The sequence below is a fragment of the Schistocerca serialis genome, chromosome 6 (assembly GCF_023864345.2).
Source record: "Schistocerca serialis cubense isolate TAMUIC-IGC-003099 chromosome 6, iqSchSeri2.2, whole genome shotgun sequence".
NCBI lineage: Eukaryota > Metazoa > Arthropoda > Insecta > Orthoptera > Acrididae > Schistocerca > Schistocerca serialis.
Genome location: NC_064643.1, coordinates 185,705,635 through 185,717,240, shown reverse-complemented (window position 1 = coordinate 185,717,240; position 11,606 = coordinate 185,705,635). Strand labels below are relative to the sequence as shown.

The following is an 11,606-nucleotide window of genomic DNA, read 5'->3' as shown; positions in this document are numbered from 1 at the left end:
TGTGATAAAGCGAAGGAAGACGACTGACCTGTGGGCGCGGGCTGGAGGCGGCGCGAGAGCGGCACGTTGTCGGCGCCGTCGGCGTCGCTGTCGGAGGCGGCGGCCTCGTCGGCGGAGAGCGCGCCCAGGCCGAGCGGCGCGGCGGCGGCGCGGTCGGGCGGCGGCGGCAGCGAGCAGCGGTGCCTGGCGCCGCGCCGCAGCAGCACCACGCCCTTGGCGTCGGTGCGCAGCGACGCGGGGCAGCCGCGCGTCGCGCACGTCCAGCGCACGCTGCCGTCCGCGTTGGCGCGCGCGCGCGTGTAGCGCCGCCCGGCCACCACCAGGTCCACGCCGCCGGCGCCGCCGCCCACGCCGCCCACGGCGCCGCCCACGCTGCAGCCGCTGCTCCAGCTCGCCCCGCTGCTCACGCTCGCCGCAGGGCTGCAGTCGCGGCCGCCGCGCGCGCCTCGCAGCGGCATCGCTCTGAAACACGGAAAACTCGCACTGCGACACGAGAACTCGTTCCCGATCTTACTTGACTAGGTTGGTTGGCTGTTGCAGTTAAAGGGACCAAACTGCGAGGTGATGATTCCCTTCATCCTATACAGGGTGTTCCAAAAAGGAACGGCGGAACTTTCAGGAAACATTCCTCACACACAAATAACGAAAAGATATTATGTGGACATGTGTCCGGAAACGCTTAATTTCCATGTTAGAGCTCATTTCAGTTTCGTCAGTATGTACTGTACTTCCTCGGTTCACCGCCAGTTGGCCCAATTGAAGGAAGGTAATGTTGACTTCGGTGCTTGTTTTGACATGCGACTCATTGCTCTACAGTACTAGCATCAACAGGTTAGTGTTCATCACGAAAGTGGTTCTGCAGTCAGTGCAATGTTTACAAATACGGAGTTGGCAGATGCCCATTTGATGTACGGATTAGCACGAGGCAATAGCCGTGGCGCGGTACGTTTATATCGAGACAGATTTCCAGAACGACAGGAAGACGTTCGAAGCAATTGATCGGCGTCTTAGGGAGCACGGACCATTCCAGCCAATGGCTCGGGACTGGGGACGACCTAGAACGACGAGGACACCTGCAATGGACGAGGCAATTCTTCGTGCAGTTGACGATAAGCCAAATGTCAGCGTCAGAGAAGTTGCTGCTGTACAAGGTAACGTTGACCATGTCACTGTATGGAGAGTGCTACGGGAGAACCAGTTGTTTCCATACCGTGTGCAGGCACTATCAGCAGCTGATTGGCCTCCACGGGTACACTTCTGCGAATGGTTCATCCAACAGTGTCTCAATCCTCATTTCAGTACAAATGTTCTCTTTACGGATGAGGCTTCATTCCAACGTGATCAAATTGTAAATTTTCACAATCAGCATGTGTGGGCTGACGAGAATCCGTACGCAATTGTCCAATGACGTCATCAACACAGATTTTCTGTGAACGTTTGGGCAGGCATTGTTGGTGATGTCTTGATTGGTCCCCATGTTCATCCACCTACGCTCAATGGAGCACGTTATGATGATTTCATACGGGATACTCTACCTGTGCTGCTAGAACATGTGCCTTTACAAGTACGAAACAACATGTGGTTCATGCACGATGGAGCTCCTGCACATTTCAGTCGAAGTGTTCGTACGCTTCTCAACAACAGATTCGCTGACCGATGGATTGGTAGAGGCGGACCAATTCCATGGCCTCCACGCTCTCCTGACTTCAACCCTCTTGACTTTCATTTATGGGGGCATTTGAAAGCTCTTGTCTACCCAACCCCGGTACCAAATGTAGAGACTCTTCGTGCTCGTATTGTGGACGGCTGTGATACAATACGCCATTCTCCAGGGCTGCATCAGCGCATCAGGGATTCCATTCGACGGAGGGTGGATGCATCTATCCTCGCTAACGGTGGACATTTTGAACATTTCCTGTAACAAAGTGTTTGAAGTAACGCTGGTACGTTCTGTTGCTGTGTGTTTCCATTCCATGATTAATGTGATTTGAAGAGAAGTGATAAAATGAGCTGTAACATGGAAAGTAAGCGTTTCCAGACACATGTCCACATAACATATTTTCTTTCTTTTTGTGTGAGGAATGTTTCCTGAAAGTTTGGCCATACCTTTTTGTAACACCCTGTATGTATCGAACCGGGAATAGGCCTCAGAAGGATACAAAAGGCAAATCTCGGGAAGCCCAACAGTAAGCAAGATACAGAGAGACAAAATCGAAAACTAATAGGAGAGGAGTGAGAGTGGGCGAGCCGCTCTGACCAGAATGCAGTTTGAGCTCCTCAGAGTTCGGCATGAGCCGAGAGACGCACCCTCCGAATCCCACCAGCATCACCTCACCGTGTTACCCCAAGGATTGGCTGGTTGGTCGATTTGGGGGAGGAGACCAATCAGCGAGGTCTTCGGTCCCATCATATTAGGGAAGGATGGCGAAGAAAGTCGGCCGTACCCTTCCCGAAGAACCATCCCGGCATTTGCGTGAAGCGATTTAGGAAAATCGCGGAAATCCTAAATCAGGATGGCGGGACGCGGGTTTGAACCGTTGTCCTCTCGAACGCGAGTCCATGGTGCTAACCACTGCGCCACCTCGCTCGGTACCCCAAGGAAACAAACACAGCCAAGATGACGAAAGATCAGGAAAAGTAAAACATTAAAAACGGCAAACAAAAGAACACGGAGAATGAAAGTGTGGGCTGGGTAGGGGCCAGACCAAACCGCCGAGCAAGGGCCGCCATGGGAACCCTGGGCTAGAGCACGCGAGCCGTGCCTCAGGCAGTCAATTTGGCCGAACTGCCCCACCTCACAGAGTAGAAGCGACCTTCACCTTACTTGAACTGCCTGTGCCACGCCTAGACGTTTGCAACCGACATTCAGTTCTCTCCGTACACTTGTCCCATTCTTCGATGAATTTCCCTTCCCCGCACTCCTTCCGCCTTAGAGAAACGCAGTACACCCCTTTGCTGTTCTATTGAAGCCTGCATTTTACAGTTTCCAGCGCGGCTGAGTGCGTGTCCGCCCACGTACCTCTAGCGGCGGTACCTCTTACAGGGACCACTTCTTCCGTAGACAATGGCATCCCCATCCCTTCAGAGATTTTCATTTTACAGCCTCCGCTTTGTTTCTTTTTAAATAGCCGTAAAGAGTCGCAGGATGCTGATATAAACTATCAGACTGATACAAAGAGGTGGCAAGCGACATATAACTTATGGTCCAATGGATAGCTCGGTGGTTCTCCGACTCATCAAGCAGCGAAAGACCACGAAACAGTGTAGCAGGAAAGGAAAGAAACGAGGGTCAAATGGTTCAAATGGCACTATTTGACTTAACATCTGAGGTCATCAATCCCCTAGAACTTAGAACTACTTAAAGCTAACTAACCTAAGGACATCACATACATCGATGACCTAGGCAGGATTCGAACCTGAGACCGTAGCAGTTGCGCGGTTCCGGACCGAAGCGCCTAGAACCGGTCGGCAACAGCAGCCGGCAAGAAACGAGGAAATAACTCTGTCCTGCGTGTCAAAGCAAAGATTGGTTCAAATGGTTCAAATGGTTCAAATGGCTCTGAGCACTATGGGACTCAACTGCTGAGGTCATTAGTCCCCTAGAACTTAGAACCAGTTAACCCTAACTAACCTAAGGGGATCACAAACATCCATGCCCGAGGCAGGATTCGAACCTGCGACCGTAGCGGTCTTGCGGTTCCAGACTGCAGCGCCTTTAACCGCACTTCGGCCGGCTAGCAAAGATAGGGGAGCGTGCCAAGGGAGTGGGGGTAGGGGGGGGGGGCACTACAACTATACAATGAGCGAAGGAGTGAAGGCATCGCCGATAAAAAGTTTTTTCCGTCAACTCGCGACGTGCACCGCGCATCGCCAGCACGTCGTGCAGACGGCTGCTTACGCCCTCGAGCACGCGGATAATTATAGGAACGTCTCAGTGTACTTGCGACCGAACGAAAATACGCGGTAACGCGTGCGCGCATGAGGTTGGTGTTCGCTACAACACGAGAACTACTAAAGTTCTGAAGGCCAAAAATACATTTTTGGCAAAAAGCTAAGTATTTGCTCGAAAAAACAGACGTAAACCCATGCAGTGTTAACACAGACATTTTACCGAAAATAGAAGCGGACAGTAGTGTTGCTCGAACAGTCCACGGGTATACTGCCGGTTCATAGTGTCCAACGGGCACAGTATTTCGGCGATCAGACATGTCGCCATCGTCAGGTGCGCTGACGAACTGAGCTCCTGAGGGCGGCCGGCCGATTTAAATCCCCTCCCCCCCGGGCCGCTCTCTTCGCCGTCCGCGTCCGCGCGCCGGCGGTCGGGAAGACTTGGTCGTCGGAATCCGTCGTAGCGTCGATGTGCTAGCTACGTCCACCCTGGTCGCCAGTTCGTACTCCTTGCTGAGAGTCTTCTGAATTACATTCAATGCCGGGTCCCAATCCTTGCTGAGATTGTAGCCGCAATCTCGGTTGATAAGATCTTCCCTGGTGCGAATTTCGATAGCCTCACTTATAACGCTGTCCCAATATTTAGAGGTCTGAGCCAGCATCTTGGTCCGCTCATAATCCATCTAGTGTTTCTTGGACAACTCGGACAAACAGTGCTCTGCTACCACCGACTTATTTAGATATTTCAGTCGAGTGTGCCTTTGATGTTCTCGGCAACGATCTTCGATGGTGCGTACTGTTTTCCGATGTAAGTCTTCCCACAATCACAGGTCATTTGGTATATGCCGGCCTTCCTCAAACCGAGGTCATCTTTCACACTTCCCAATAGTGCCAGTGTTTTATTGGGCGGGCAAAAGACGATTTCAACTCGGTGTTTCTTTAGTATACGGCCGATTTTCCCCGATAGTGCCATTGTACGGAAGCCATCAAGTAAGTAGGTGCCCTAATGTTGCTGACAACGTTCTTCTCTTATTCGTCCTCAGGCGCAAATACGGAATTTCAATACAGTGATTAAAATACAGCGCAATAGAACACCTCTGGTACTGATATGCACAATTTTAACATGCAACCAGGTTAGCAGTTTACGATTCGTAACGACTCGGCAAGTGCTCACGTGTTTACATCGAATGTTTGATTAAGCTAAAGACACCATTCCATTAAAACTATGTCTGAAGTATCTTTTCAATAATCTAATGATTCATCCACTGTATTCATTTACATTCAAAACTTTATTTTCTTTTTATTCTCAGAAGAAAGACGACACTGTGTCCGCTATCGCTTAGTCGAAATTTGGCACACTACCTTTGAGATTTTATGATGAATTTTATTAAAGTGGTAAGTTGCGAATCGAAAGCAGCTTGCGTTTATATTTAATATTTCTAGGGAGTACTGGCATTCCTGAGAATGCTGTAAGGCTGTGATTAACCCGAAGGTCGCACTGGATAGCACAGTGCTTTGCTAGGCATGATGCTCCTGAAAGTGGCCTGCTATTGCCTTCCTCTGACCTTTGGACGCTTACGCACCCAGTTCCAGCGGGGCAAACACTTTGATGCGGACTCCGGTCCACGGAGGCACGTTTCACATACGCGTATCATTGCCAGAGGTGAAAGGTGCCCAAAAGGGACGCAAACAGTGCTAGGAATGACTAATATCTTCAACTTTTGTGGTCCTGTCCTCCTCAGTTGCGCGTAATACTACGGTATAATATACTAATATCTTGTCCCACACTTACTCGCTTGGACACTGAGCCACGCCTGAAGTCAACATGGATTTTAGAAAGTTATAAGAACAACAGTCTGAAGAAGATAGAAAAATACAGAGATAAGCATTCTTGCATGCACGCACACACACACACACACACACACACACACACACACACACACACACACACACACCATTGTTTCTGATTACTTTTTCTTTACGGTTGCCTCTCAATTACGTGTAACCATGCCGACTGTCTACCAGTTCCTGTCAACCGAGTAATTTTCTGAGTACAAAATGTGGCACTGCACGCAATTAGCGTACTAAAACTGTCGATGCTTTCTCGAAATAAAATGAAACACTTTACGAGGGGCCCCGAGGCAACGCATTTGCTAATGTGAAGAGCTGTAAGAAACGTACCGGTACACAGTAACTGTGGACCAAAAATTACAGTATACTGTCCTCTAGGACGTGAAAGGGAAAATAAATACGCAATCGATCCACTTTCCCGCTTTATTTTCATACAGATGTGACTGACTCGAAGACGTACGTTGTCCTGGATGTGGAGTGTTAATCAGAACGAAGATAACGCCGGCAGTTCCCCGGGGAACTGTATAGGATGGTTCCTGCTCTCCATGTACAACAACCATCTGCTGGACACGGTGTGCAGCATTCGTTCTGTAACTGCTGAAAGATCAGGATGATTCGACTGAATTTCTGTTTGGTGCGACCCGGCCGCTGTGGTCGACCGGTTTTAGGAGCTTCAGTCCGGAACCACGTGGCTGCTACGGTCGCAGGTTGGAATCCTGCCTGGATGTTTGTGATGTCCTTAGGTTAGTTAGGTTCAAGTAGTTTTTAAGTGTAGGGGACTGATGACCTCAGATGTTAAGTCCCATAGTGCTTAGAGCCATCTGAACCATTTCTGTTTGGTGCGATCATTTGGAGGCCTGCTGTGAATATGGTGGTTAAAAGACTAGATAGGAGAAACATTCCTGTAATGTTGGAATACAGAGTTGATGGTACGCTGCTAGCTCCAGTGAAGTCGACTAAAGGCCTGACAGCGCATCTGTACTGTAGAATGCTGGTGCCACCCATTCTTGAGTGCTGCCCAAGTGTTTGGGATTGCCGCCAATTCTGACGAAAGGACGATATCGAACCAGTTCACATACTGGGTGCTAAATTTGTTACAGGTCGATTCAAGATCAAGTGCGAGAGTGTTACCACAACTGGCGAGAAGAAGACGCCCTTTTTTAGTCAAACGCTATTGAGGGCGTTTAGACAACCAATTTCTGCATCAAACTGCAGATTTTTATAAAAGAGGCCATTATCAAGTGCAAATTTTTGTGGCTTTAAGCCATGTTAACTTAAAATGAACTGACAAATTTATATGTCGTTGTAATTACTATTAAATACATTCGTGACGCTGTTACAAATTGCGAGCACACATATCCATATGTCATAAAACAACAGTAATCTGCCGCTGCAGTTTAGTGCATAAGTGCCTATTGATGGGCTAACGAACATGAGTGTCTCCAGACTATGTTGTTTTATGACATACGGATATGTGCGCTCGCAATGCGTAACAGCGTCACGAATGAATTTAATAGTAATCACAACGACATATAAATATGCCAGCTCATTTTAAAGCCACAAAAATCTGCACCTGATAATGGCCTAGGGCCGAAATTGCAATCGTGAAATAAAGAAAGTGTTACAGTCACTGGCCTAAATATGATGCCTTTTATAAAGTTCTACACGACTGTGAATCCCAGGTATAAAAGGTTAATAAACTGCAGAATCGTTGCTTCCAACATTCACGTTGCTTCACGACCGTGAGAACAATATATGAGAGGTAGGATTCGTACAGATGCGCCTTCTGCTCGCCCCACTGGCGAATGGAACACAGAAGGAAATGGCTATCAGTTAAGAAACTGAATCTGCCCTGAAGCGACGTATATGTTCCGCAGCTAAGAAAAGCTGTACAACATTAGCTGCATTATAAACGTCAACAGGACGCTCACGCCCCTCTCTCTCTCGTGCCCATTTACGGTCTTAATTCAGCCCTCGTACTGAGAGAACCACACTTTTCATTCATCAGTTAATAAACAGTTTACCAAAATCACACGTTGTTTAATTGTTCTGAATGCTCTCTTAAATAGCGTGCATATCATCACTTTTGAACGCCACGTTTGCGATTATGAATGCGCGAAACATCAAGCACAATTTAACCCCCCGGAAGAAAGTGTTCATCCTCATTGAAAAATAGGAAATTTTCGTAGACGCCATCCACGAACGGTCATGAACATTCACTGATATATCACATTCTCCGAAAACCCACTGTAACTCAATCCACGCCTAACTGTCTACAGCACCGGGCTTCGTGACCTTTCACCACACGAGCTGACCACGGACTCCCCGGCTCGTGAAATCCGTCTCCCATAACCAAAGCGCGCGAGATATGTCTCCTCTGATTGGGCCAGTGGCACAGTAGCCACTCAGCTTAATATTTCAGTTCACGTAAGTCGGTACTGCTGTCCTCTTTGTAATAATCGCCGTTCCGATATCAGTTTAGATGAGATTACACAGTAACACTTTCCTCGAAAGGAAACAAAAGAATATATTTAATTGCCTGAAAGATTAAACCAAGTTTTATATTTGTACAACAACAAAAACTTGCTGCTTGCAGTTAGTATTTTGCCCCCATCTATGTGACTCACATCAAGGCCGAACCATCGGGTTCCTGCGCTCAGTCACATTGATAGTTATTCAGTTTCAATCGTTCCTACTTCACATACATTTCGCATACATCCCCTGATTCACTAAGACAGCGCAACAGATCGCAATTATATACGACATATTGGATAAAGAATTACTTTCTGTAAATTGAGAATATTAAGTAATCTACACTGTTAAATATAATACAGTTTAACTATTTTGGTGACAACTGAGCTTAAGTCGTCATCTGATGTACATTTAGAAACATGTTGAAGTGTCTGATGTGGAATGTAAAGTTATAAATTTTAGCTATCTAGGTGATTTTGTTGTCGAATTACGTCGGGTGATGCTGAGGGAATTAGATTAGGAAATGAGACACTTAAAGTAGTAAAGGAGTTTTGCTGTTTGGGGAGCAAAATAACTGATGATGGTCTAAGTAGAGAGGATATCAAATGTAGACTGGCAATGGCAAGGAAAGCGTTTCTGAAGAAGAGAAATTTGTTAACATCGAGTATTGATTTAGGTGTCAGGAAACCGTTTCTGAAAGTATTTGTATGGAGTGTAGCCATGTATGGAAGTGAAACATGGACGATAAATAGTTTGGACAAGAAGAGAATAGAAGCTTTCGAAATGTGGCGCTACAGAAGAACGCTGAAGATTAGATGGGTAGATCATATAACTAATGAGGAGGTATTGAATAGGATTGGGGAGAAGAGAAGTTTGTGGCACAACTTGACTAGAAGAAGGGATCGGTTGGTAGGACATATTCTGAGGCATCAAGGGATCACCAATTTAGTATTGCAGGGCAGCGCGGAGGGTAAAAATGGTAGAGGGAGACCAAGAGATGAATATACAAGACAGATTCAGAAGGATGTAGGTTGCAGTAGGTACTGGGAGATGAAGAAGCTTGCACAGGATAGAGTAGCATGGAGAGCTGCATCAAACCAGTCTCACGACTGAAGACCACAACAACAACAACAACAGGTGATTTTGAATATTTTGCGAATTATTTCAAATAACAGAGTCGTAAAACAGTGGTCAGCTCACGTCGTGAAAGGTCACGTAGCCCGGTACTCTATGCGCTTTCGCGAAGATTGAGTTCGTGTTTTTCCGGAGAATTTGATTTATCAGTGAATGTTCATGATCGTTCGTGGATGGCTACGAAAATTTTCAGCTTTTCGAAAGGCTCTATAAAAATTTCATACCGCCTGCTTTACAGTGTCCGTAGATGTATAAAGATTCCAGTCCGAAAGAAGAACATGTAGAAGAAAACCGCTTCCCCGCACGAGCGTACATACTGAAGACCAGAAATAGCCGGTAATGGAGATCGCTGTTCTCGCTGCAAGGCGGAGAAACCGGTTTTGGAGTGCGCGCACTCGACGAGTCAGCCGAAAGTAAACTCTTGATTCGCGCGCCAATTAGGCGCTGTGTGGAGGCACTCCCGCACGCTGAAGCAAGGAGTGAGTGAGCTGCCTGCGAGAGCCTACACCCGCACAGGCCCACAGCTGACAGGCACTGAGGAACAAGTGAGGCTGGCTGGCGTGAGCGAGGCGCCAGGGACTGCCTCAATGATACCGTTACGTAGGGTGTCTTGCGCAGCGAACATTCCGGCTTCCAAATATATACAACTTCCGGTATGTCTGACTCTTTAGTGGTGGAGTAGAAAACGCACAACTACGATTCCTTCCGAGCTAATTGACGCAAACGCGACGAACACGTATGAGGAGGAATAAGGACATTTACCACAACCTTATATCCAACGGCGTTCTAAGACAGAAAAAAGTAAAGTTGGATGACAGTAAATTCTTTCATCAAACGCAAAATTTCATGAAATCTGCGGAACACAAAAAAGACGGCACCACTGCCTCTGAAAATCTTTTGGCTCGTGAGATGTCGACAGCTTATTTCAAATCAAATCACAGTGAAGAATTTTATTCGGAATTATTGAAACTGACGGAGTATTACTTAGCAATTCCAGGCCCAGACCCCAGCCATGAAATGGCTTTCTCTTTCATAAACGCACAGTGGCCATAGGAACGCAATAGACTGTAAACTGACGCGATCACAAACATGATGTTCTTGTTGTGTAATTTCAAATTATTGTATCAGAGTTCCACGAAATGATTTATACGAAAAGCAACGTTCTTGATAACGAAGGTCGAAGTGACAAATATTAATTCGTAACTACAGATTGTTCTGAAACTTCCTGGCAGATTAAAACTGTGTGCCCGACCGAGACTCGAACTCTGGACCTTTGCCTCCCGCGGGCAAGTGCTCTACCATCTGAGCTACCGAAGCACGACTCACACCCGGTCCTCAGAGCTCTACTTCTGCCAGTATCTTGTCTCCTACCTTCTAAACTTTACGGAAGCTCTCCTGCAAAGGTCCCGAGTTCGAGTCTCGGTCGGGCACACAGTTTTAATCTGCCAGGAAGTTTCATATCAGCGCACACTCCGCTGCAGAGTGAAAATCTCATTCTACAGATTGTTCTTTCTTCGTAAGTGTAACAAATTACCAGTTTTCTGACAGACGATTATCTTAGAAAGAACACTCAGCAATTAATAATACTGAGCACTTAGTTGCTATCGTAGTAGCCAAATTATAAGGCTGTCTACTGATTGTTGTTTAGTTTATGTACTTTGAGATTTAACGCAGTAAAAACTAACTAAGTAATCGCCCTTAAACAATTGAAAATAGCCAAATCACTACTTCCATGTAAACCGATAGTCCGGCAAAATGTCCGGCGAAACATAAATCTCAGTCCGGCTTTCCTATTTCAGGACCTGGCAGTTCTCAGCGTTACTGAAAAAGAGCGCAGTTCACTCTTGTTCATAAAAAGAGTATAATACCGGATGGCCAAAATCGAAGGCCGATACAGCTGACGTCCGTGTGTTGCAATGTCCACGAGCATATTCTGAGATCAAAAATTACATTCGTTTCCGGGGAAAAAAAACGAACTCTCTCACAGGAGAAGCACGAACCACAGCTTGCTTTATACACTCATCTCAAAAAGGTGAGCTGGTAGATTTCGGATGCTTAGATTTCCAGACGGCATTCGATACTATACTACGCCGCCCTCTACTAATCACGATGTAGACATACGGAATATCTTTGCAGATATGTGACTGTCTCGATGAATATTTGACAGCAAGCACGTTATGCCGCAGTACGAATAGCCAACACGAACAAAAGCAACATCGAGTGTTAATGAAGTGGCGTAACAGAATATCTAATGATGGAAT

General features: G+C 46.9%; 1 long non-coding RNA gene across 1 annotated transcript in view; it reads right to left on the bottom strand.

The window, feature by feature from the left end:
• Positions 1-362: 362 nt before the first annotated feature.
• Positions 363-11,606, bottom strand: part of LOC126484573 (uncharacterized) — a 327,761-nt gene continuing 316,517 nt past the window's right edge. Inside the window, exon 5 of the long non-coding RNA XR_007587882.1 lies at positions 363-462. This is a non-coding gene — a long non-coding RNA (uncharacterized LOC126484573). The remainder of the gene's footprint in view (positions 463-11,606) is intronic.